Source organism: Ambystoma mexicanum, chromosome 10 (genome assembly GCF_040938575.1).
Source record: "Ambystoma mexicanum isolate Mex_15411 chromosome 10, UKY_AmexF1_1, whole genome shotgun sequence".
In the NCBI taxonomy this organism is placed as follows: domain Eukaryota; kingdom Metazoa; phylum Chordata; class Amphibia; order Caudata; family Ambystomatidae; genus Ambystoma; species Ambystoma mexicanum.
The window spans coordinates 56,759,348-56,780,879 of NC_090932.1; the positions used below are offsets into that span (position 1 = coordinate 56,759,348).

The 21,532-nt window shown below is 46.7% G+C and overlaps 1 protein-coding gene across 11 annotated transcripts in view; it reads left to right on the forward strand.

Annotated features, from left to right (window-relative positions):
• The window catches only part of PCYT1A (phosphate cytidylyltransferase 1A, choline), a 333,268-nt gene that overhangs the window by 87,202 nt on the left and 224,534 nt on the right, over positions 1-21,532 (forward strand). The gene's annotated exons all lie outside the window — the stretch shown is intronic.

The following is a 21,532-nucleotide window of genomic DNA, read 5'->3' on the forward strand; positions in this document are numbered from 1 at the left end:
TTTGGACAGACACTGGTGAACTAACAAACGCTTTCACAAATACAAAGGGACACAATCTAATTCTCTTGAATGCAGCAGAGGCATAATCTAATTCAATGATGCTAGCTAGGAAACCTGTGCCATGACATAGGCCTAAATGCCAAGTGTAATGGACAGTGCCAAGTGTCTCTTGCTGTCCCTCGTTCTACTGTGTAATGCTCTTTAGTATGCATTTTATTTTATAATGGCCTTTGCATTACTGATATAAATTCCATGAGCTCGAGACATGTTGCTTTCAACCAAAAAAAATAACAGGCCATGTACAATAGTAATGTCAATGCAACTAGATGAAAAAACAATCCCGCCGTATAAATGGCCCTCAGATCCTGCAAAATAAACTTTGGCACAGTACCTCATGTCCACGAAACAGCAACGACACCATATGTACTAACAAAAAAAACCACAAACTGATCCGATTCAGCAGCCTGTTCAGTTGATGCACTTGAATAATATCCATTCCATACGATGCCACAAACGATAGTCTGATCCAGATGTCATTTCCACACCATAATAGTACAACCTGCGCCGTCCGACGTATTGCCATTGTTGCCGTACTCTTCCCTGATGGATAGTTCATAGCACGCAGATGAAACAAAGTCTCAGACCCGGAAGTAACACACGCTTCGAGCATGTGAAAGGGTGCGCTTTTCAAAACTTCCATCCGCCTTCTATGATGAGACGTTCTCCGTTGCAGAGTCCCAGAACGTTGGCACGAACATCCTGTGCCAGCAATCATCACCAATACCTTCAGCCACCCAGTGACGTCACCACTTTAATGATGAGCAGAGCCACAAACGGAGCTCTCCGGGCCAACCGTCACCCACAGGACTGCTGCCCGACGCAGTGGACCACTGCCACAATATGCCAGCACAGCAGCACCTCGACCAAAATCCAGGACGGTAATCACCTTGGGAAACACCTTAAACCTTTAATGTCTCCCCGACCGCCAACTGAGCTGCACACCTGAGGTGCCCTGGTGCTTTTCTAGCTGTATTTTCCCCAGCCCCTTGCGCACTACTATGGATGACTGAACTGCAGTCCCAAGGTCACCCACACACGAATACCAAGTCGCGCAGCCCCTCCAGGCACAGATGCCTGCCTAAGTGAAAGCAGGCATGGGGCGCGCTTACCTTGCGGGCCGGGGGGGCCGGTGGATGCCTCTGTGGTTCCTTCTCCTTACTGGTGGGCAACCTCCTTGCCTTCCCTGTGGCCTGGTAACAGTCCTTATTTGTACAGCTAGTTTCCTTGTTCCTTTTTCCGTTCCTGCTCCTTTCAGTTTCTAACAATCCTCGTCGCCAATGTTAGGTTGTGGGTTGGGGTTATAAATAACCACTCGGGAGCCTTGTTAGGTTTAGGTATCTTTAGGAAGTCCACAGGAACACAGGTAAGTACATTAAGTATAATGCAGGACAAGTTCATATGATAGAAGCATGCACTGGTCCCCCTTCTCTTAGGCTCCAGTTCTCAACTGACACTCAGTGGAATCAGAGCAGCTTCACACCATAACATTCTAGAGCCAACACTCTATATTCAACACTCCAAGCCCACACACACTATAAGGAGATGACCAGAATAAGTAAAACCCAACAGTAGTCCTCTTTTTATGGAAAGCACATAAGGATGGACCCATCCGCCTATCCATACTGTTGCCTCCCATCCCTAAAGTGTCACTCCTGGAACATTCAGTCAGGCAAGCATGCATCATCCACTCAACATTCCACCAGTCGTACATGACCTTATCTGCTCCTGTCCGACAGCCCACACACACATCAACTGCAGGACATCATTCTCAAAAGCACAAACTCCCCCACTTGGCCCTCCATTTTTCACCCGAGTGCATCCTGGGAGAGCCTTGTAGTTTCAGACAAGTGTGTTTACTGGCAACCCGAGTTTTCTTATCCCATAGGAGCTCTTCTATACAAAGGGCCTCTAGGTAGCCCCTATCTACCCCATGACATTTATGCCTCACCTTGTCCCCTCCTATAAAACCCTGAATCCAGGCTAACTTTCACTGGTTATTGGGGGACAATGTTTTACCAGAATGTTGGATGTAGATAGGCTCACGTTATTTGGCTCCACAAATGCCCACTTGATTTCTATGGTGCTAGTAATTGATTGCCAGAATGTTATCATGTGCCCACAATTAGTGTGACAAGCGAGCCAGTACCTGCAGCTGCATTTTGCTTAATCCCATCACAATCGCCTTAAGGATTGAGCCACACCTCCTCATGGAACAAATAGAAATCTTAGTAACCTAGTGAACAGACAGCTGAGGTGATGTCACAGTGCAGGGCCATGCAGGCAGAATTCTTTATGACACATAGTCTTGAATTCAGGCAAAGGAGGGAATAAAAGAATATGGTAGGGAGACTGAGCTGGTGTGAGACGGGAGAGATCAGGTATCGAAGGGACCTGTGGGGAGATGATTCGCTCTAAAGAGGGAGGGAGGGAAGACCACATTGTTGACAGCGTTTTGGGCAATGGGAATATGGGCACATCTGATCGGAAGGGGCAGAGAAGGTGGAAGGGAAGGAGTAGGAAGGGAGTGCAAGAGTCACATTTTCGTCAGGGGGAAGGTGGTTGGAGTGATTGATACAAGTAAGAAAGGGGGAGGTGGGCAGGTTGGGGTGGAATTGGGGAGTGATACTGTCCTTAACGGGAGCCATGTTTTCTTGGAAGAGAGCAATGTTGAACAGGGTGGGAATGCTGTTCAGGGCGGAGGAAGGGATGTTTTCAGAAGAGATGATGACGTTGGTCTTGGAGCAACTGATGAAATGGGTCGAAGCAGTGTTGACCTCGGAGGAAGTGTCCTCATCCTCGGAGAGGAAGCATCTGATCTGGACACTGCAACTAGGTAAGGCTTGTTACTTCCATCCCCGGGTGGGGCATGAATGTCTTTATAAAGAGAGATGCGCCTTTCCCGCCGTGGAGCGAGGCAAAAGATGTTTGCATTTTCAGTTTGCTTCAAGGAGAATCAAGGTTAATGCTTCTAGCCAAAGCCACCTGCTATAGCAGACACTTCCTGAATCCCCCATATAATCTTTGATGCATGAGGTTTAAAAAAAAATAAAAACGTATAATGAATGTTAAGCACAGAGGCCCCAGCTGTAAGGTCTTAATAGAAGTCCGGTGTGCAGCAGGTTTGTCATAGCCTTGTGATGGCGCTCTGGAAGATGGTTGAATTGCTATGTGAAAACGTTGCCAGGAAAATGTAGTCCAGTAAAAAGTCATTGGAAAAAAGCAGTTTTCAAAATGTAGTCGATCTACACATGTAAGTGTGGAAACATTCCAAATAATTGAAAGAGGTCGCCAAAAGGTTATTTTTAAACACACAAGTACAAGGCTGTAACCCTTACCCTGACCTAACCCCCCTACTTAAACCAGGCAATCGACACAAGCCCGATTGCTACCTTCAACCCTTTTTCTAACCGTAACCCTTAGGCATCTTGTTTGCATGTGGTGCGATACAAAAGAGCCAATAAATGAATACAGAATTAACATTAAAACAGGCACCAAGCCCCATCACAATCCTTCCTCAACCTCCACAGCCTTTACCCTAACCTAAACCCTTGATCTAATGCTAATACTAACTTTACTCTTACCACAGCTCTAACTGTTATACTCCCCTAATCCATAGGTTTATCCAACTCCCTAACCTATGCCAACCACAAAATTACCAGGCCTCCCTAATCCTAACTAAACTCCAACATCTCCTGCCTTCCTCAGCCTCCGTGACTTTAAGCTGTGACTCTAAGCCATACCCTTATTCTAATCCAAGTCTTTACCCTAAGCCTAACCCATAGTCTTACCCTAACTCCTTTTATAACCCTACAATGTACCCTCAACCTAAATGAGGCAATCTCAAGCACTCCACAACTTCCTTAAACCCATCCATACCTTACCCGAAAATCATTGCATTTATGGTTACTTTTCAGCCTAATTTTAGACTATTTTTTTGCTCTGACTTTTTTCAAGCGAAGGTTTGTTCACAATTTTTTGTTTTTTTTCACTGATCACACTTTCGTTGCATTTTTTAAGGTAGTGTCCCACTTTATTCATTAGGGGCCAAATTCACCCACGGTTACATGATTTCTGCAGTAGCCTGCTGCTTGGCTTCCCCTCCTCTTTTCCCCCTGAATCCTAGCATTATTTATTTGTAGTTTTCTATGTGCATCTTCTGTCGTTCTGGATACCCCTCAAGGAGTAGTAAGGTTAGTAGGAATAGTTTGTCGCTAGAATGGAAAGGGGGGGGGGGCTCTGTTCCTGAGGTACGGTTCACTCATTGGAGAGAGAACTGTGAGCTGGTGGTTGTGCAAAGACTTACTGCTAATAAACATGTATGTTTCACCTTTACACCACTACAATAGCCACACATGATGATTTTGCATGCAGTGAATAGAGTCCGTTGTTATCCTGAAAACTGTGTGTGGTTGTGGCCCATGAGGCCTTGCAATCGACATCCTGCTTCATTGCAATGATCCTGGCAGGTGCAGTGGTAGGATTAGCTGTGTCTCGGATCAATGAAATAGTCCACCCTTAGAATGCTTTCTTTCCCCCAAAAAAATATCCAGTTTTGGTATGTGAGCTAAGCCAAACTACGACTATCACTTTTCATTTGGGCTATTTGCAGATGAGAATACAAATGCCATCTTTTCTCCTCGTTTTTAGTTTTCAAGCCATGTGTGCTACTGTAACGTTACATGAAAGGGACCAAAACTAACACTGTAGAAGAGGGATGTTCAACGCAATTAAAGGGATGGTCTAGTAAAAAATTTTATTTAAAAAATAGATAGGCCACATTAAAAAAAAAAATACTAGCATCCTCCGTTTTAAAACTTCCTATGTAAAATTTTGAGCTATTCAAGCTCAAAATTCGAAAAAGCAAGCACAGGGGCGCAGCCATTTTGTGAAATGGAGGCCCTCCTGTGCTGGCTTTTGCGGCACTAATGAAGGAAAAGCCAGCCAGCTGTAGTAAACAAGTCTACCGCTGGGTGGCTTTCCCTTCATTAGTGCCGGGACTCGGAGGATGCGGAACGGAGAACAGAGCAGGAAAGCTGCAGCTGAATCTCGGTAAGTGCTAGTGTTTCTACCTGCAGCTGATTTCCCATTTGGGGCTCTCGGGCTCCCCGGGGGGAGCCCGAGAGCCCCAAATGGAAAAGCAGATTCAGGCAGACACAACGCGGTTGTTTTCCGCAATGCCGCGTTGTCTGCCTGAATCTGCTTTACCATTTGGGGCTTTTTTTCTAAGTTTTCCGGGCTGGAGGAGCCCGGAAAACTTAGAAATAAAACCGCAGCTTTAAAAAAGTTGTATTTATGTTTGCGGTCGCTTTTGAAGCGACCGCAAACATAAATACAACGTTATTGTGTTGGAAAACGCTGTGGTTTTTCTATCTAAGTTTCTCAGGCTCCTCCGGCTCGGAGGAGCCTGAGAAACTCAGAAAGAAAAACTGCAGCGTTTTCCAACACAACCGCGTTGTCTGCCTGAATCTGCTTTACCATTTGGGGCTCTCGGGCTCCCTCCGGGGAGCCCGAGAGCCCCAAATGGTAAAGCAGATTCAGGCAGACACAACGCGGCATTGCGGAAAACAACCGCGTGCCCGAGAGCCCCAAATGGGAAAGCAGATTTAGGCAGACAACGCAGCATTTAGCATTTCCCATTTGGGGCTCTCGGGCTCCCCACAGGGAGCCCGAGAGCCCCAAATGGGAAATCAGCTGCAGGTAGAAACACTACGCGGCATGTAAACATAACCGCGTGTGTTTCTGCCTGCTGTGGCTTTCACTTTGGGTCTCCGGTGCTCCCCTGGGAGAACCGGAGACCCAAAGTGATAGCCACAGCAGGCAGAAACACACGCGGTTGTGTTGGAAAACGCTGCGGTTTTTCTTTCCAAGTTTCTCAGGCTCCTCCAAGCCGGAAAACTTAGAAAAAAAACGCAGCTAGTGCTTATTTTTTGTAAAAAAAATAAATAGCACTTACCGAGATTCAGCTGCAGCTTTCCTGCTCTGGTCTCCGGTCCGCGTCCTCCGAGTCCCGGCACTAATGAAGGGAAAGCCACCCAGCGGTAGACTTTGTTTACTACAGCTGGCTGGCTTTTCCTTCCATTAGTGCCGCAAAAGCCAGCACAGGAGGGCCTCCATTTCACAAAATGGCTGCACCCCTGTGCTTGCTTTTTCGAATTTTGAGCTTGAATAGCTCAAAATTTTACATAGGAAGTTTTAAAACGGAGGATGCTAGTATTTATTTTTTTATGTGGCCTATCTATTTTTTAAATAAAAATTTTTACTAGACCATCCCTTTAAGCGGGGTCAGTTATCCTGAGTGTTCTTCCTTTTTACCCCATATTTGTCTGCACACCTGCTCAAACACTACAACTTAAATCAATCCACTGTATTACTTTATAAATAGAATGGAGCTTTGTCTGTTCTCTATAGCCATGGTGTTTATACAAAGGGGGATATTATAAAAGGCACTTATGTTGAATTGACCTCGAGGTATTTAATAGAAAAGGTACTTTATTTGTTCCATTTTACAGATGACCAGAAATTGATAAGTAACAAACCTCAATATAAGCTGGCAACCTCTTCTAGCAGCCTATTTCAATTCTCGGCAAATGACTAGGTGCACCCACCACTCTTGTATACACCAGGGAGGTGTGTTGTGACTTTGCAGCCTGAGCGATTGATGTGGGTAGCTGTGGGGCTGTGAAATGCCAAGTGCAGTTCTTGTGCATGTGATGGCCAACCCAGCCTGGCAGAGTGGAATGGGTGGGACAGTACATGGAATGGTAGTGTTGGAGCTGTTTTGGGGAAAGCCTTCCACGGATTGACATTTGGAGAGTGGCTGTTTCTCCACTTGCAGCACTGTGTGTGGCATCCATTATAGCCTTATTCTACAATAAAGGTTACTTGGACAATTCTCCTGTGTGCCTTTGCCTCCTTGCAAAAGACATTCTATTGAGATGATGGACCCAGACCACCCTAGCCGCACATGGAGCACAGCTTAAGTAGGCCCCTTCATGTACAGTTGATACCGCCACTCTAGTAACTGCAGGGGGAGACTGTGGGCTGAGTAACATGGTCTTGAGTGCTTCTGCCTACTCAAAGTATTGGCACCACTGATTCGACCCAAGCTGTTTGAGGTACCTCCCAGTCATGTGGTTGTAGTAGTCCACTCAATTTACCAGACTCTGCATTGCATCAGGTTTGGCTGCAGAGGAGTGTGGATTGACCCTGTAAGCCAGCAATTTTGGGGGATGGCAGAGTGAGGAGAAAGCCCCTTGGGGTGAGTTTTGAAACCCTGAATGTCTGAGGGCAGGAAGAAAGGCCCTTGTGGAGGCTCTTGGAGCAGCATGTGATATTTCAGACACGAGGAAAGCAGCTACTTGCTCTCAAGAGAGGTAATGTGCTAGGCTGCCGAACATTCCGTGAGGTTGCCTGAATGTCAAGCACATTTCACATGGCGCAGCTGCCAGCAGGGACCGTGGCTCAATTGGCATGCTACACTGGTGCACTAAGAGAGCACAAACTAACAGAGAGCTGCCTGAACACACAGTTCATTTGTGTGCACCAGCATGTCCAACAAAAGTGGGGAATGTGGCATGTCTCGCCTGAGGTAAACTCAAAAGAACAGTAAGCCTCTTGTTATGAATCCAACAATATCATTACTCTCTTTCTGGCATTGACCTCTCCCCATGTGGCCAGTGAAAGGCAGCCGCTACCTGATCCTGCCCATGGGGGCGGCTATATGATGAAGGATGACATGGGGAGAGACAACCTCCAGGAGGGAGTGAGGGTATCGGAGAATGAGACACGGTATCTCCCTTTCCCAATGCAACACTCAAATGGCCTATTGGGGATTCTTCCCCTGCTCCTTCAAAGGAGAGTGCTGAATCTCCCTCATTCCAATCTACAGACCAACTTTCAAACAATGACTTGGACCTTAAAATCTATTAGAAACATTCCTGTTTTTGTGGAAGTTAACGGGGATACTGCAATGAAGAAGAGGATGGGAGGAATGCAGAGCAGGAGAAGCCCCGAGCACAGACAACACTCTAGTTGTCGGGAGCACTGACCTGTGGCCGGGACGTTTAAAACGGGACCGCCAGAAACCATGGGAGACTGCTGGTGGGAGCGGGTTGCTCTTCTCTGTGCGACCGATGTGTGGAGCCAACCGTATCAAGTGCTGAGAAGAGGAAAGCTGCATGAGGAAGACTACTCGTGGGAGGAATGCCAGAAGACAGTGCTGGCCTCTTGGGCCTTCGGTGGTATAATAAAGTAGCAACACACTTACCAGAGACCCGTGCCGAGCAGAGGAGCCCAGCTGGAACCGCAGGAAGCAGTGACATGGAAGGCTGAGTTGCGCAAGGAAGAAAATGCATGAAGACAGTTATCAGGAGGCTTTGAGAAGGTCAAAAGACGCCACTAAGAACCATATGAAGGGGACACTGTGGTGTATTGACAAGCATGCTGCATGCAAGTAATTGAACAACATAGAACGGAGAACGAAAGAAAGACGTTTATTAAGTGCATCAGTTAAAGAAGGGAACCTTTTGAAGTTTGCCCATATGTACAAAATATACATATGATAAACAGTTACAAGTCAGCATATAATGGACAAATTGAACTAGCCAACAAGGCTAAAGTGGTAAATTACCACGAGTTAGCAAAACCCTAACAAATCAATATGCCCTGGACAGAATTAAATAGCCAGAAGGGCTAACCTAGTGAATTGTCGAGAGTGGAAGTACAGACAAATGTGTGGCTAGAAGAAGCCCTGACAGGTGAGTATAGCCGGCAATTACAAGTGTATCAATATAAGAGAGTAGAGAACCGGGCAGGAGAGTACACCAGATATCCTGACAACTCAGAGGACATTCTGTAAGAGTTGTGGTATTGATAAGAAGAAAAGACAAGAACTGTTGAGCATGACGAAGAATCCAGGGAAGGGAGACACCTTCTGTAGTAAGGAGCAATATCCTTTAGAGGAGTTTTGTTGGAGTTACCTATTGCTTTGCCCATATGAACATTTCTAAAACTCTGAAGGCCAAAAAAGTTATCCTTTTTCACTCTAAAATTCCTTTCATTAGAACGTAAGGGTCAGAATAGTACTTTGGACAGTTTTGTTTTGTACATTCTAACATTGACAGATCCTTAGTTTTGAGGTTAGGTAGGGAAATGCCTCTAGTGCAGGGACAGCAAGGCATTTTCCCAACCCCTTTTTATTTATCAATAAAGGTCTTTAGACAAAACTATGTGTAACTTGTGTCCGCGTTTTATTACTGACTCCTCACACCTATTTTACGTGTTAAGTGCAACTGGAAATCTCGGTTTATTCTCCATTCTCAAACTGCACATTGCCTGATATACACTGGACTGGTTTGGGCACCTTTTAATGCCTTGAATCTCCATTCCAGCCTGTTGCACAAACTGAACATGCAAAACATAATTTCGAATGGATTGTGTCCTTGCACGTATTCCTCATCTTGTGAGAAATCGTTATCTCCAGCTTCGCTGCTTCGGAAAAAAAAATTCTCGCCAGAGGGCGCTGTGCTCGAGGTCGTGGCGTCGATTGTCCCTCGACGTACTCCATACTCTGTCGACGTCACCGATGGTATAAATACCTTGAGCCGCGCCCGTTGCTTCAGTTCTGTTTTTCTAATCGATTCGCTATCGAGAACGGCGCGCTTCTATTTTCTGTGAAGAAAATGTCATCATCTTCGACACCTTCGACACCCAGGACTGGTTTTAAAAAGTGTGCAGATTGTGGATCTAAGATGTTGATCACTGATCCCCACCGGATTTGTCTCTGGTGTCTCGGTTCCAGTCACCGAACCGACGACTGCGGGTCCTGCCAATCGATGACCGAAAAAGCTCTTCGTGAGAGGAGAGGTAAACTGTCGGTGGGGAGGGAGGCTTCAAAAAAGGTTTCGTCCAAAAGACATAAGAAGACGACTGATTCTAAGGAATCGGATCGACATAGGCACTCTAGGAGATCTCGATCTAGGAGTAGATTGTGACACTCTTCGTCGTCATCGAATGAAGAGGATGCATAGATCTCCCTCATCATCATCTTCTTCAGAGTCGACCGAAGAAATTCGTTGTCCGACTAAATCGGATTCTCCCAGTAAGTGGGAAGAATTCCGCAAAAAGATGATGGAGGTTTTTGAGAATGCGGCCCCGACCCCCTCGAAAGACCCTCGAAAAAGCCATACCCCTAAAGTCGCTCCATTGGACGACAAAGGGAAGTCCAAGGCTACCATGGCTAAAACCAGTAGCGTCGAGGAATCCAAAAAACCTCGAGTCGACGTAAAACCGCTGAAGACTCTTCGAGAGTCGATCACATCTCCAGTGCCGTATAAGAAACACAAGTCGTCGAAGACTTTGACAATTTCATCGACGCCCTCGACGTCGATAATTTCGACGCCAAAGCCAGATGCGTCATTGACGCCATTATCGAAGTCATCTTCGAAAACTTCGAAGACAACCTCAAACTTAGAGATTTACAATTTTCTTCGAAGCAGATGGAGGAGGAAGAAGAAAGGAAATTCACTCCTTTACCCAGATCAGATTTTTTCAAATCCATGTCCGCAATTTATGAAGAGTCTGCTTCAGAAAAAAACGATGTTTCTCCTTTGGGAGTTACTTATGGTACAAGACAAGCTCCTGAAGAACTCATTGACCAGGAATCTAGAATGAGAGACCTGAGTGATACTCTACATTCTGCCAGTGGAGTTGACACATCCCCAGAATGAGTTTGCCAAACCTGATCCTGCAGAACATGCAGATGCTGGGTACAGGGGTCTTATGACCAGAGTAGTTGAATATATGGGTTGGGGTAATACTTCATCCATTTTTGAACAAGATGACATGACTGATATAATCGTCAAAGGACCTCAGAAAGATCCTGTTCTCCCTTTTCACAGGGCCCTTCAAAGGACTGTAGAGAAAAACTGGGAGAAGCCAGAAACTATTGCTGCTGCAGACAGCACTTTTCCAAGAAAATATAGACCAGCTGGAACAGATCCTGAATATTTGAATAAACATCCGACTCCAGAGAGTTTAGTCATTCAGGCAGCATCTACCTCAAAACAAACTGCTTATCCAACTATTCCTCCAGATAGAGAGGATAAAAAAATTGATGCCTGGGCACGTAAAGTTTTCACGTCAGGCAGTATGGCACTCAAGTCAGCAAATGTCACCTGTACCCTAGCCAGGTTTACCCAGACCCTGTGGGACTGTATTTTGGCGGCGGCTGATCATATTCCGGAAGGCGAGGAAAGGGAAGGCTTCCTGAATATAGTCAAAGACGGGAAGGAGGCATCAGCAGATCCATGGCTGCAAGCGTTGTACTACGCAGATTTGCGTGGTTGAGGAAGCCGGGATTTGCACCGGACGTGCAATCTAGACTCCTCAACATGCCCTTTGATGGCTCGAGGCTCTTTGGCAGAAAGGCTGATGAAAGCCTAGAAAAACTTCAGACCTCGAAAGCAGCAGCTAAATCATTTAGCGCCTCTTTGCGCCAGCCTCTAAAATCCTATTCCGGCTCATCTTCCTGGAGGGGTCGTTCTTTTCGCTACTACTCTTCTTTTGGTAGAGGAAGAGGACAGGCTTCTCAAAGGGGCAAAAGAAACTTCCCTCGTGGGGCACGAGGAAGAGGTGCAAAATCAGCCTCGGGAGCGGCATCTGTACCCTCAGCCACTCCTGCAGCCGCCTCCAAATCCCTCTGAGACCTTGTTACACAATACACCAGTGGGAGGCAGGATCTCTCAGCATCTGAAGAAATGGCGGGGCATTACCTCAGATGCTTGGGCACTGGAAACAGTAGCCCAAGGTTACTGCCTCCCCTTCCAAAAAAGGCCTCAGAATCATCCACCGGGAGTCAACTCCGTCAAAATTCCGGATCCGCTCCTGTTGCAGGAAATTTTAACCCTGCTAGAGAAAGGTGCCATAGAACCGGTACCTGTAGCGGAGAGGAACAGGGGTTGGTGCTCCCCATATTTTCTCATCCCCAAAAAAGGACGGAGGACTGAGACTTATCTTGGACTTGAGAAACTTGAACATGTTCCTCAGGAAGGACAAGTTCAAGATGGTGACACTCTCTCAGATCCTTAAGGCTCTCCAACTCCAAGAATGGTTGGTATCATTGGACCTTCAGGATGCTTACTTTCATGTGCCAATCCATCCAAAGCACAAAGTACCTGAGGTTCGCGATTGGCAATTCTCATTATCAGTTTCGAGTTCTGCCATTCGGGTTGACCTCCGCCCCAAGGGTTTTCACCAAACTGTTGGCGGTTGTGGCAGCAAGTCTCAGGAGAGGAGGTATTCACATATATCCCTACCTGGACGACTGGTTGATCAGAGCAAGTTCGCCAGAACAAGCTCAAGAACATCTGTCGATCACCTGCCACTTCCTCCACAAACTGGGCTTCTCCCTCAATTTCAAGAAGTCCCACATGATACCATTCCAGAAACTCCCAATTTATCGGAGCAGTCTTGGACACTTCATTGGGAAAAGCCTCGCCTCCCGAAGTGAGAGCTCTCCACATCCAGCAGATGGTAACGAAGTTTCAGAATGCCCAACGTCTACCGGCCTTCGATTTTCTCAGGTTGCTCGGCCTCATGGCATCCTGCATTTTCCTAGTACCAGAGACCAGGTTGAGAATGAGATCCCTTCAATGGGCTCGCAGAACTCAGTGGTCCCAGTTCTCAGGGAATATGTCGGATCTTCTGCAAGTCCCGAGCGCAGTTGCTCAGGATCATCTATGGTGGGCTTGCAACGACAACATTCTCAGGGGAGAGTCCTTTTGGCAACCATGGCCGAACAAAAAAGTAGTGACGGACGCCTCACTCACGGGGTGGGGAGCACACACCAACGATCTGACAATCAGCGGTTGTTGGTCTCCATCGGAGTCCAAACTACATATCAACGTGTTGGAGCTGAGGGCAATCAGACTAGCTCTGAAGGCCTTTCTGCCCTCCTGTACAGGGAAAGCATGTCCTGATAATGACTGACAATACAGTGGCCATGTACTATCTCAACAAGAGAGGAGGTGTAGGGTCACTGCCACTGTGCAGAGAAGCAATGCAGCTCTGGTTCTGGGCAATACGAGAAGGAATCTCTGTCGGCAATTCACCTAGCCGGAGAGAAGAACACGGCGGCAGACGCTCTGAGCAGGCAGAGCACGGTCTCTCACGAGTGGGAGCTGGCTCAGGAAGTCCTTCTGGAGATCTTTGCCCTTTGGGGAACCCCTCAAGTGGATCTGTTTGCCACCGCGATCAACCGGAAGTGTGATCAGTACTGCTCAAGGGAATTTCCTCAAAGAGGAGCTCCGGGAGACGCATTTGTAGTGGAGTGGAAGTTTCCACTGCTGTACGCGTTTCCCCCAGTCCCCGTGATTCCTCAAGTAATCAGGAGGTTGATAAAGTTCAGGAAAACCATGATCCTAATTGCCCCGGATTGGGCCAGGAGAACGTGGTACCCGGGCCTTCTAGACATGTCCATCTGCCCTCCAATACGTCTTCCGCAAAGAGAGGATCTTCTCTCGCAAGAGGAAGGTCGGGTTCTCCATCCAGATGTCAAGACACTCAACCTTCACGCATGGTTTCTGAGAGGTTGAGATACAGGGATTGGGATCTTCTGGATGACGTAATGGAAATCTTGCTTTCGGCCAGAAGACCAGCAACAAAGTGTTTGTACCGATGTCGCTAGAATAGGTTTAGTAACTGGTGCAAAGACAAGGATGTGGACCCTTTTCAGTGTGGCACCCCAATGGTGCTTTCTTTCCTATTACATCTAGCCAATCTGGGGCCCCAGATAGGAACAATCAAAGGATACCTTGCTGCGCTGTCCATTTTTAAGCGCTCCTCGGAAGAGGTTTCATATTTCAAAATACCGTTAATAATTCAATTCTTAAAGGGGCTTACTAATGTATACCCTCCAATACCTTTTCATGTACCAACTTGGGACTTAAATTTAGTATTAAAATTCTTGACTTGCATACCCTTTGAGCCTCTGCACTCCTGTCCAATGAGGCTTCTGACTCACTGTCCTCCTTGTGGCCCTATCATCAGCCCGCAGGGTTAGCGAACTTCAGGCTCTCTCATGCAAACCACCATATACTATTTTTTATAAGGATAAGGTAGTCCTTAAAGTTAAACCTTTGTTCTTGCCAAAAGTAGTCTCGGACTTCCATTTGTCACAAAAAATAGTACTACCAACTTTTTATCCTACTCCTCATCTGGGCAAGGAAGAGGAGGAAATGCACAGATTAGATCCCAAGAGGGCTCTTAGTTTTTACATCTCAAGGATGGCTAAATTGAGACAAGATGACCAACTATTTGTGGGTTATACTGGTCATAAATTAGGCTTATCTGTAACAAAACAGACCATTTCCTGCTGGATCATATTAGCCATAGTTGAATGCTACAGATTAGCGGGAAAAGAACCACCAGATGGGCTTCGTGCCCATTCTACAAGGGGAATGGCTACTTCTGCGGCTCTAAAGAGGGGGGTTCCGGCGGCAGATATTTGTGCAGCTGCAACCTGGAAAACCATGCATACTTTTGTTAAACATTACTGTTTGGACACTGCCTCCTCTAACGAGGGTTTATTTGCAAAGGCAGTTCTGCATTCTGTCCACGAAAACTGAAATTGGTACACCCGCCTCCAAAATTGCTACTGCTATGGGAGCCTATCACAAGATGAGGAATACGTGGGAGGACACAATCCATTCGAAGAACAAGTTACTTACCAACTGTAACGTTCTTTCGACTGGATGTCCTCCCACGTATTCCTCATCGACCCTCCCATCCTACCCCACAGTACAGTTTACGTTTTCTTACACTTTCCTCTCACGAAGAATGTATCGGTCATGGGACACGCCTGGGTGTTTATATATATATATATATATATATATATATATATATATATATATATATTATATATGAAAAAACAGAACTGAAGCCGGTATTTATACCATTGGTGACGTCAACAGAGTATGGAGTACGTCGAGGGACAATCGACGCCACGACCTCGAGCACAGCGCCCTCTGCTGAGAATTTTTTTTTCCCGAAGCAGTGAAGCTGGAGATGACGATTTATCACAAGATGAGGAATACGTGGGAGGAACATTCAGTCGAAAGAACGTTACAGTTGGTAAGTAACTTGTTCTTCTCCTCCGAAACCCCTAGCTAGGCCTGGTGAGCTGCCTCATACTTTGGGATGACCAATAGGACCTTTTTGAGATCCCATTTTGTGATGTAGGTGGGGGTGACAGATGGAGAGGGTGACGGTTCTCTGATTTGATTAACCTTTTTTTAACTCTTTATTTAATTATAGTGATGATTATAGTGTGACAAATTGGACTCTGCTCTGCAGGAGTACAGGGATGAGTAAGGGTAAAAAGGCCCACTTAGCCCTCACACGTCTAGAAACTAAAATACAATACAATGCAATCATAAAGGTAAAACAGGCACAGGTAAGAAATGTACCTCCTTCGCCGTTGGTGGTAACATGGGCCAAGGGAAGACTATGCTCTTAAGACTGGTGTGAAGATGAGCCAGTAGTGACTCGAACAACACAGTATCACGGTCCAAAATAAATGGAATGTCCAATCAACGTTCTATAAAATAAAAATCCCTCGTGCGTCGAGGTCCCTCAGATTGTTTTTTTCCGCCAACCTAGTTGGTCGCCTATGCAGAGCTTGCAAGAGATTTATATTGCTAACTTTTTCGCCATGACCTACGGTCGTCTAGTCTCCTGACTAATCTCTCGACGACTGCCTCGTGGGTTCCTGCCGCCGATGACATAAACAACTGCTCGGCGACTGTCCAACTGCTCGACGACTGTCGACCGTGTGGCCTCGGCGCTCCGGCCAGACTCTTACAGTAGGGAGAGTGGGGCCCTGGGTTTATTAATCTCTAAGAATGTATTTCATTTACCCCTCTTTCTTTCTTTTCTTGGTCTGGGTGCTGCTACCCTCTGCTATGGAGAGGACGTCCTTTAAATTTTGGCCGCTGTGTAACGGCAAGTTTCCTTGTATCGGCGATGGGTGTCCTTCCAATCGGTATCTTCCTTGAGACCACGACGAGCGCTCATGCAAGTCCTTCAAGTTCTTTGGACCAAAACCGTTGAAATACAGGTGGACTAAATAGTGAGCGTCCTACACTATGCACGCTGAAAACCTTTCCCCCATTGGCGCGGTTGATTCGGACGACTAGGAATCCGTTGGCCGCCATGGCTCCGAATTTGAAGCCATCGACCTTTGGTAGAGCCTGCAGACTCCCAAATGCCTATCCCTGGCCCCGACATACAGGCCACTGGCTCTGTCATAGGGAAATCACACCCTGCCTACAAAGGCACCCACGCACCAGGGATACAAAACCGCACAACCCCTAAGGCCTCTTTGATGGAATCATCGAAGAAGCGCACAATGCCAACAGGGCTGCTGAAAATGTCGACGGCACCTTCACAACCTTGCGGATCAGCACCCTCCACACTCTCTTTCGCTGCATGCAACTGGGCATCCCTCTGGAATGGGCTGTCACCCTAAAAATCATTCAGTTGTCGACGCACCTTCCAAAGGCGCCCAAGCACTTAAGGCCTCGGAGTCACCGACCGTGATTGCACCGGCAGGCGCGTCGAAACCCTCAATACAACCACTGAAAATTTGCAAAAGCCTTGCGGCTATCATTTCGGCGGCCACAGAGCACAAGAGCACCCCCTCTCATCGAGAGGAGTATTTTGAAGCCCCCAGCCTCTCTCTAAGGCCTTATTGCGAACATCTCCCCCTCTTGAGCAATCTTTTCCACCTCCAGACCCTTCTGCCTCTTCCCAATGGACTAGGGAGAGGTTTGAGCAATACATGGACAAGATGGCCCATTTATTGACTTTTCGGACAGGTTCATTACACCGAAAAGACCCAGGGAAGAGGACTCCTGCCCCATTCCCTACTAACTGCAGAAATTGCCCATCTCTGCACAGGGACACCAGGAAGATATCTTGGATGTCCCAGAGAAGAGAGATAGGATTGCCACTTTAAAGGACTGTATGCGGGTTTGTAAGAACCCATAGGTGTTCAGGCCCAAGTTGTTTTAGTGTCCTTTTGTGTCCTAGGAACAACAGTGTATTGAAACTTCTAATTCTATCCCTGATGATACCAATCCCTTCGTAGGGTTCGAAATTGAGGGGGAGCTGGGAGCTCTGGTTTATAAGCCTAGAAGTGCCTGGTTAGCTTAAAATCAACAGTTACCAGAAGCTACGTTTGCCTCCCCAGGCCAACTGATGCAAAACAAACACAACTATGTGAATTTACCTCTTTGCGTTTGGCCAATCTAAACATTCTGACACATCTATATGACATTTAAAGCATAACTTGACTTAACCTGCTGGTCAACGCCTATAATGATTCCATGGCTAAAGCTATCGACATCATTGCCCCACTAAAAATGCGCAAAGGGAAACCAAAAGCGCACCTGAATACGTGGTACACCCCAGAGCTCAAACTTCTCCGACAACAAAAAAGTAAACTTGTATCACTATGGAAATCAGTGCCTTCAGTAGACAACAGAACTAATTTCACCAATATCTCCACCCTGTACAAAAATGAGATTACATGCGCTAAGAAAGAATCTCTTAATTCCAGGATCTCTCAGGCAGGCTCTAGCACAAAAGAGCTCTTTAACATCCTAAAGGAATTGGAAAACCCCATTCCTCCCGCAGATACCTGCACAAAGGACAAACCATGGTGCACAGGGATCCAGAATGCCCTTGCTAACAACATTTCAGGGCTCCAAACTAAAAACAAAGGACATCTCACTCATGGTGCTACCTCCAGATCCACCCGTCCTTCACCCACTGCCACTAGCTCAGGCTTCACTTTCAAAAAGGTAACCATACCTGAAGTACAAAAAATTATAGCACCCTTGAAACCCTCGAACTGCAAGGGGGACAGTTGCCCCGCACAGATCATAAAAGATGCAGCCAGGGATCTTTCCCCCTTCATTGCCAAATTAAAAAACCGGTCATTCTCCAATAACACGGTCCCAAGTAATCTGAAACGATCTTTTGTCCTACCACTGTTAAAAAATAAAAACTCTCGACCCAGATATACCCACGAATAATAGACCCATTACCACTGTCCCATTCTTACTAAAAATTCTTGACAGAGTGGCCTATTTACAAATTCAGGATTACCTTGAGACAAACCAATTACTAGGAACTCGCCAATCTGGCTTTCGTTCTCAACATGGGACGGAAACGGCCCTTGTTGATCTCAAGAGCCAGATAGACGAACTCAAAGATAAAGGTAGGGCTGCCATCCTTCTCCTTGACCTCTCCGCTGCCTTTGACCTGGTTGACCACAAAATCTTGTGCAACCACTTGTCATCGGCAGCACACTTCTCCCACTCTGCGGTCACATGGATCCAATCCTTCCTTGACAACAGGACCATGCGGGTCTTCTCACCCCTAGCAGCGGCTGACCCTATTCCCATTACTTGCGGTGTCCCACAAGGATCTTGTGTCTCACCCACTTTGTATAATATATTTACAAAGCCCCTATTCGACAAGCTGGACCATCTGGGTGTCACCTACACTAACTACGCAGATGACACCCAGATTCTCCTCACTTTATCCGGCAATTACAACTCGGACGCCAACCGGATCAATGAAGTCTTCTCCATCATTCAGGCATGGATGGCCACACATGGCCTCTGCCTGAATGATGACAAGACCGAACTGCTCCTTGTCGGCTCACTTAATACCATCCGGAATCTCAGCCCTAGTTACACCAGCTTCACCATTGACGGTAACACCATTCCCATCGCTAAGAGTGTAAAAACTCTCGGTTTCTATCTAGACACGAATACCAACCTCGCCAAACAAATAAATATGACCAAATCAACCACTGCTTACACTGGTAAACTAATTGGGGCCTGCAGACCCTTGATCTTCCCCAACAACTGCCTGACTTTAGCCATAGCACTCATACAATCCAAACTGGATTACTGTAACGGCCTTTATGTAGGTGCCAACAAAACGGTAATCAATAAATTGCACATTCTACAAAACAATGCACTCTGTGCCGCCCTCAATATTCCTAGAAGAGAACATATCTCGGCTCCAAGAATTTCATGCAAATGGCTCTCCATCCAACAAAAAATAGACCTAAAAACCATCTGCCTCACTTACAAAGCTCTCAACCACCTAGCCCCGCCCTATTTAACCAATAAATTCACCTTACAACAGAATACTAGAACCACCAGATCCTCCAATACACTACAACTGACGGTGCCCAAATATTCCCTTAAAAGAGCAGTGGATCCAGCTTCCCAGTTCTAGCCTCACAACTGTGGAACACTATTCCACTGGATATCAAATCCACCCCCACCTTCCAACCTTTCGGATCTAAGGTCATCACTTGGTTACTCAATAAATAACTATGTATGTATGCCTAATGTATCCTTTAATATGTCTGCTTGTTACTATCTCTGCACTAACTGCTTTCTTGTAACTATACATATGCTGTACAAATGTTCCTCACCTTGCCTGTAACTTGATGTTTAATACCCCTGGGTCAGGAGCGCTATACAAAATAAACAAATCAACAAACAAACAAAAGGGTCATAAATAATGGATACAATTTTATATTTTTGCATTTTACGTGATTTGATGTGCATAACGATATGTACTAGCTCCTCGATCCCCAGTGGTAGCTCCTGGTGACCGGTTACTGATGGATAGCCAGGGGCTCCTTGTAGCTTCTGCTTATCCAGTCCTAATTTCGCACCCTGCTTTGACAATAGTTTTATTAATGGTCCGGAAGCCACTGGCATCAGTGACTGTGAGGACAGTTGAAGACTGAACTTCTGTTGACCCAGAGGTGTTTGTCACGCTCACCTGATTCCCACGGAGGCGCAGGTCTGGCTTCGAGTGCTGATGCTTCTTCTTTGGTGAAGCGCAGGGCTCTGAAGATGGACTCTCTGGCTCGCAGGAATATTCCCCTGTGTGTGAAAAGGGAGTATTACCCACTGACGGAATAATGTTCAAGCCTCCCACTCCCTTCCAACCCTCCACGATACCCTTCCTCGCGTGAAGTCTCACCTTAGGGTCTGGAAGGATGAGTTCTCCATCCTGCTTCTGATGCAGGGGCGCGTTGAAACCCAGTTACTTCACTGGATTGAGGTTTGATGGGAGTTCAAATAAGCTTGACTATTCAGGTAAGGCGCTGTAAGAGTTCTGTAGCAAGTTCAAAAGTTCAAGCTTAATAATAATGTTCATTGTCTTATTGCAGCAAGCGCTAACGCTTATGTCTTTTTCCCCTTAGGGGCCGGGGTTCGGAATGCCAGAGATATGGCGCCGACCCGAAGTGAAACGTGCAGTTCCAGTAAATGACAGGTAAGTTCTGGATGAGCGTTCGGGTAATGTCTTTGCATTTGCTCATTCAATGTCTTTGTCTTTTTTCCCCATAGGGGCCGGGGTCCAGAATGCCAGGAAGCGGCAGGACCCGAAATGAAATGGGAATGACCCAACAGGTAAGTCTTAGAAGGAAACTGAGCTTTTCCTATTCCCTTCCTTCTCTCACCTTGTGTTCTTGTCTTTTTCTCTCTAGGCTCTGGGAAGTGGCTGCGGATCCGGATGATCGCTGCTGAAGATGGAGGTGCCCAGGAAAGGTGAGTGAAATGCAGCGCTGCAGCGATCGAAGCGAAATGCTTTTAAAATGATGTCTTCCCTTTCAGGATTGTCGGAGTGATGTCTTCTTTCTCTCCAATTCTCTCTTAGCAGGTGACCCAGGATGCTGACAGGCGTGGCTGAAGTCCAGATGCAGGAGCTGACACGGTGAGCGTCCAGCTGCGAGGAGCAGAACAACGCAAAGCGTGAGTTGCTGATCGGGCGTGGTTTAAATAGCTTTGGAAGAAGTTCCAGGTATGTATCCTTCCACCGATCAGGTATGTATCCTTCCCCGACCACACCCAGGGGAAAGTAGTCCCACAGGTAAAGTAGTTCCATTCAGGCCTCAAGAGGGCCTGGATGTAGCAGCATGGTCTGCATCAGGTAAGTGCACTTTTAAAACACTTGAACACTTGTCTAGCTTTATGAGCCTGGCGCCTAAGGCGCCAGGACAGGGGTCCAACATGAGCCTGGCGCCGAAGGCGCCAGGACTGTGTCCAAAGGTCCCCAGCTTGGGCCCGCTGGAACTTCCCTGGGGGGAATGATGCCTGCCTCTGGGGTTGCTGGGTCGGACCTGGCTCCTTAGAGGTAGGCATCATGACAGTGTGTTCTGAGGCCTACTAAACTTGCTGGTCGTTCCCTAAAATGTTACCTCGTCTTACCTGCAACTCTATCCATGAATGTCATGACTGAAACCTTACAGTGCACAGGAGGATGTCCCAGGAAGGCGATTTGGTTCTGGTCACCAACATAGAAGATCCTCCTAGGACAAGATCTCAGACCAAAGAGGCTTAGTTTGAAGACAATTCTAAGTAAAAGGCAAAGGGGA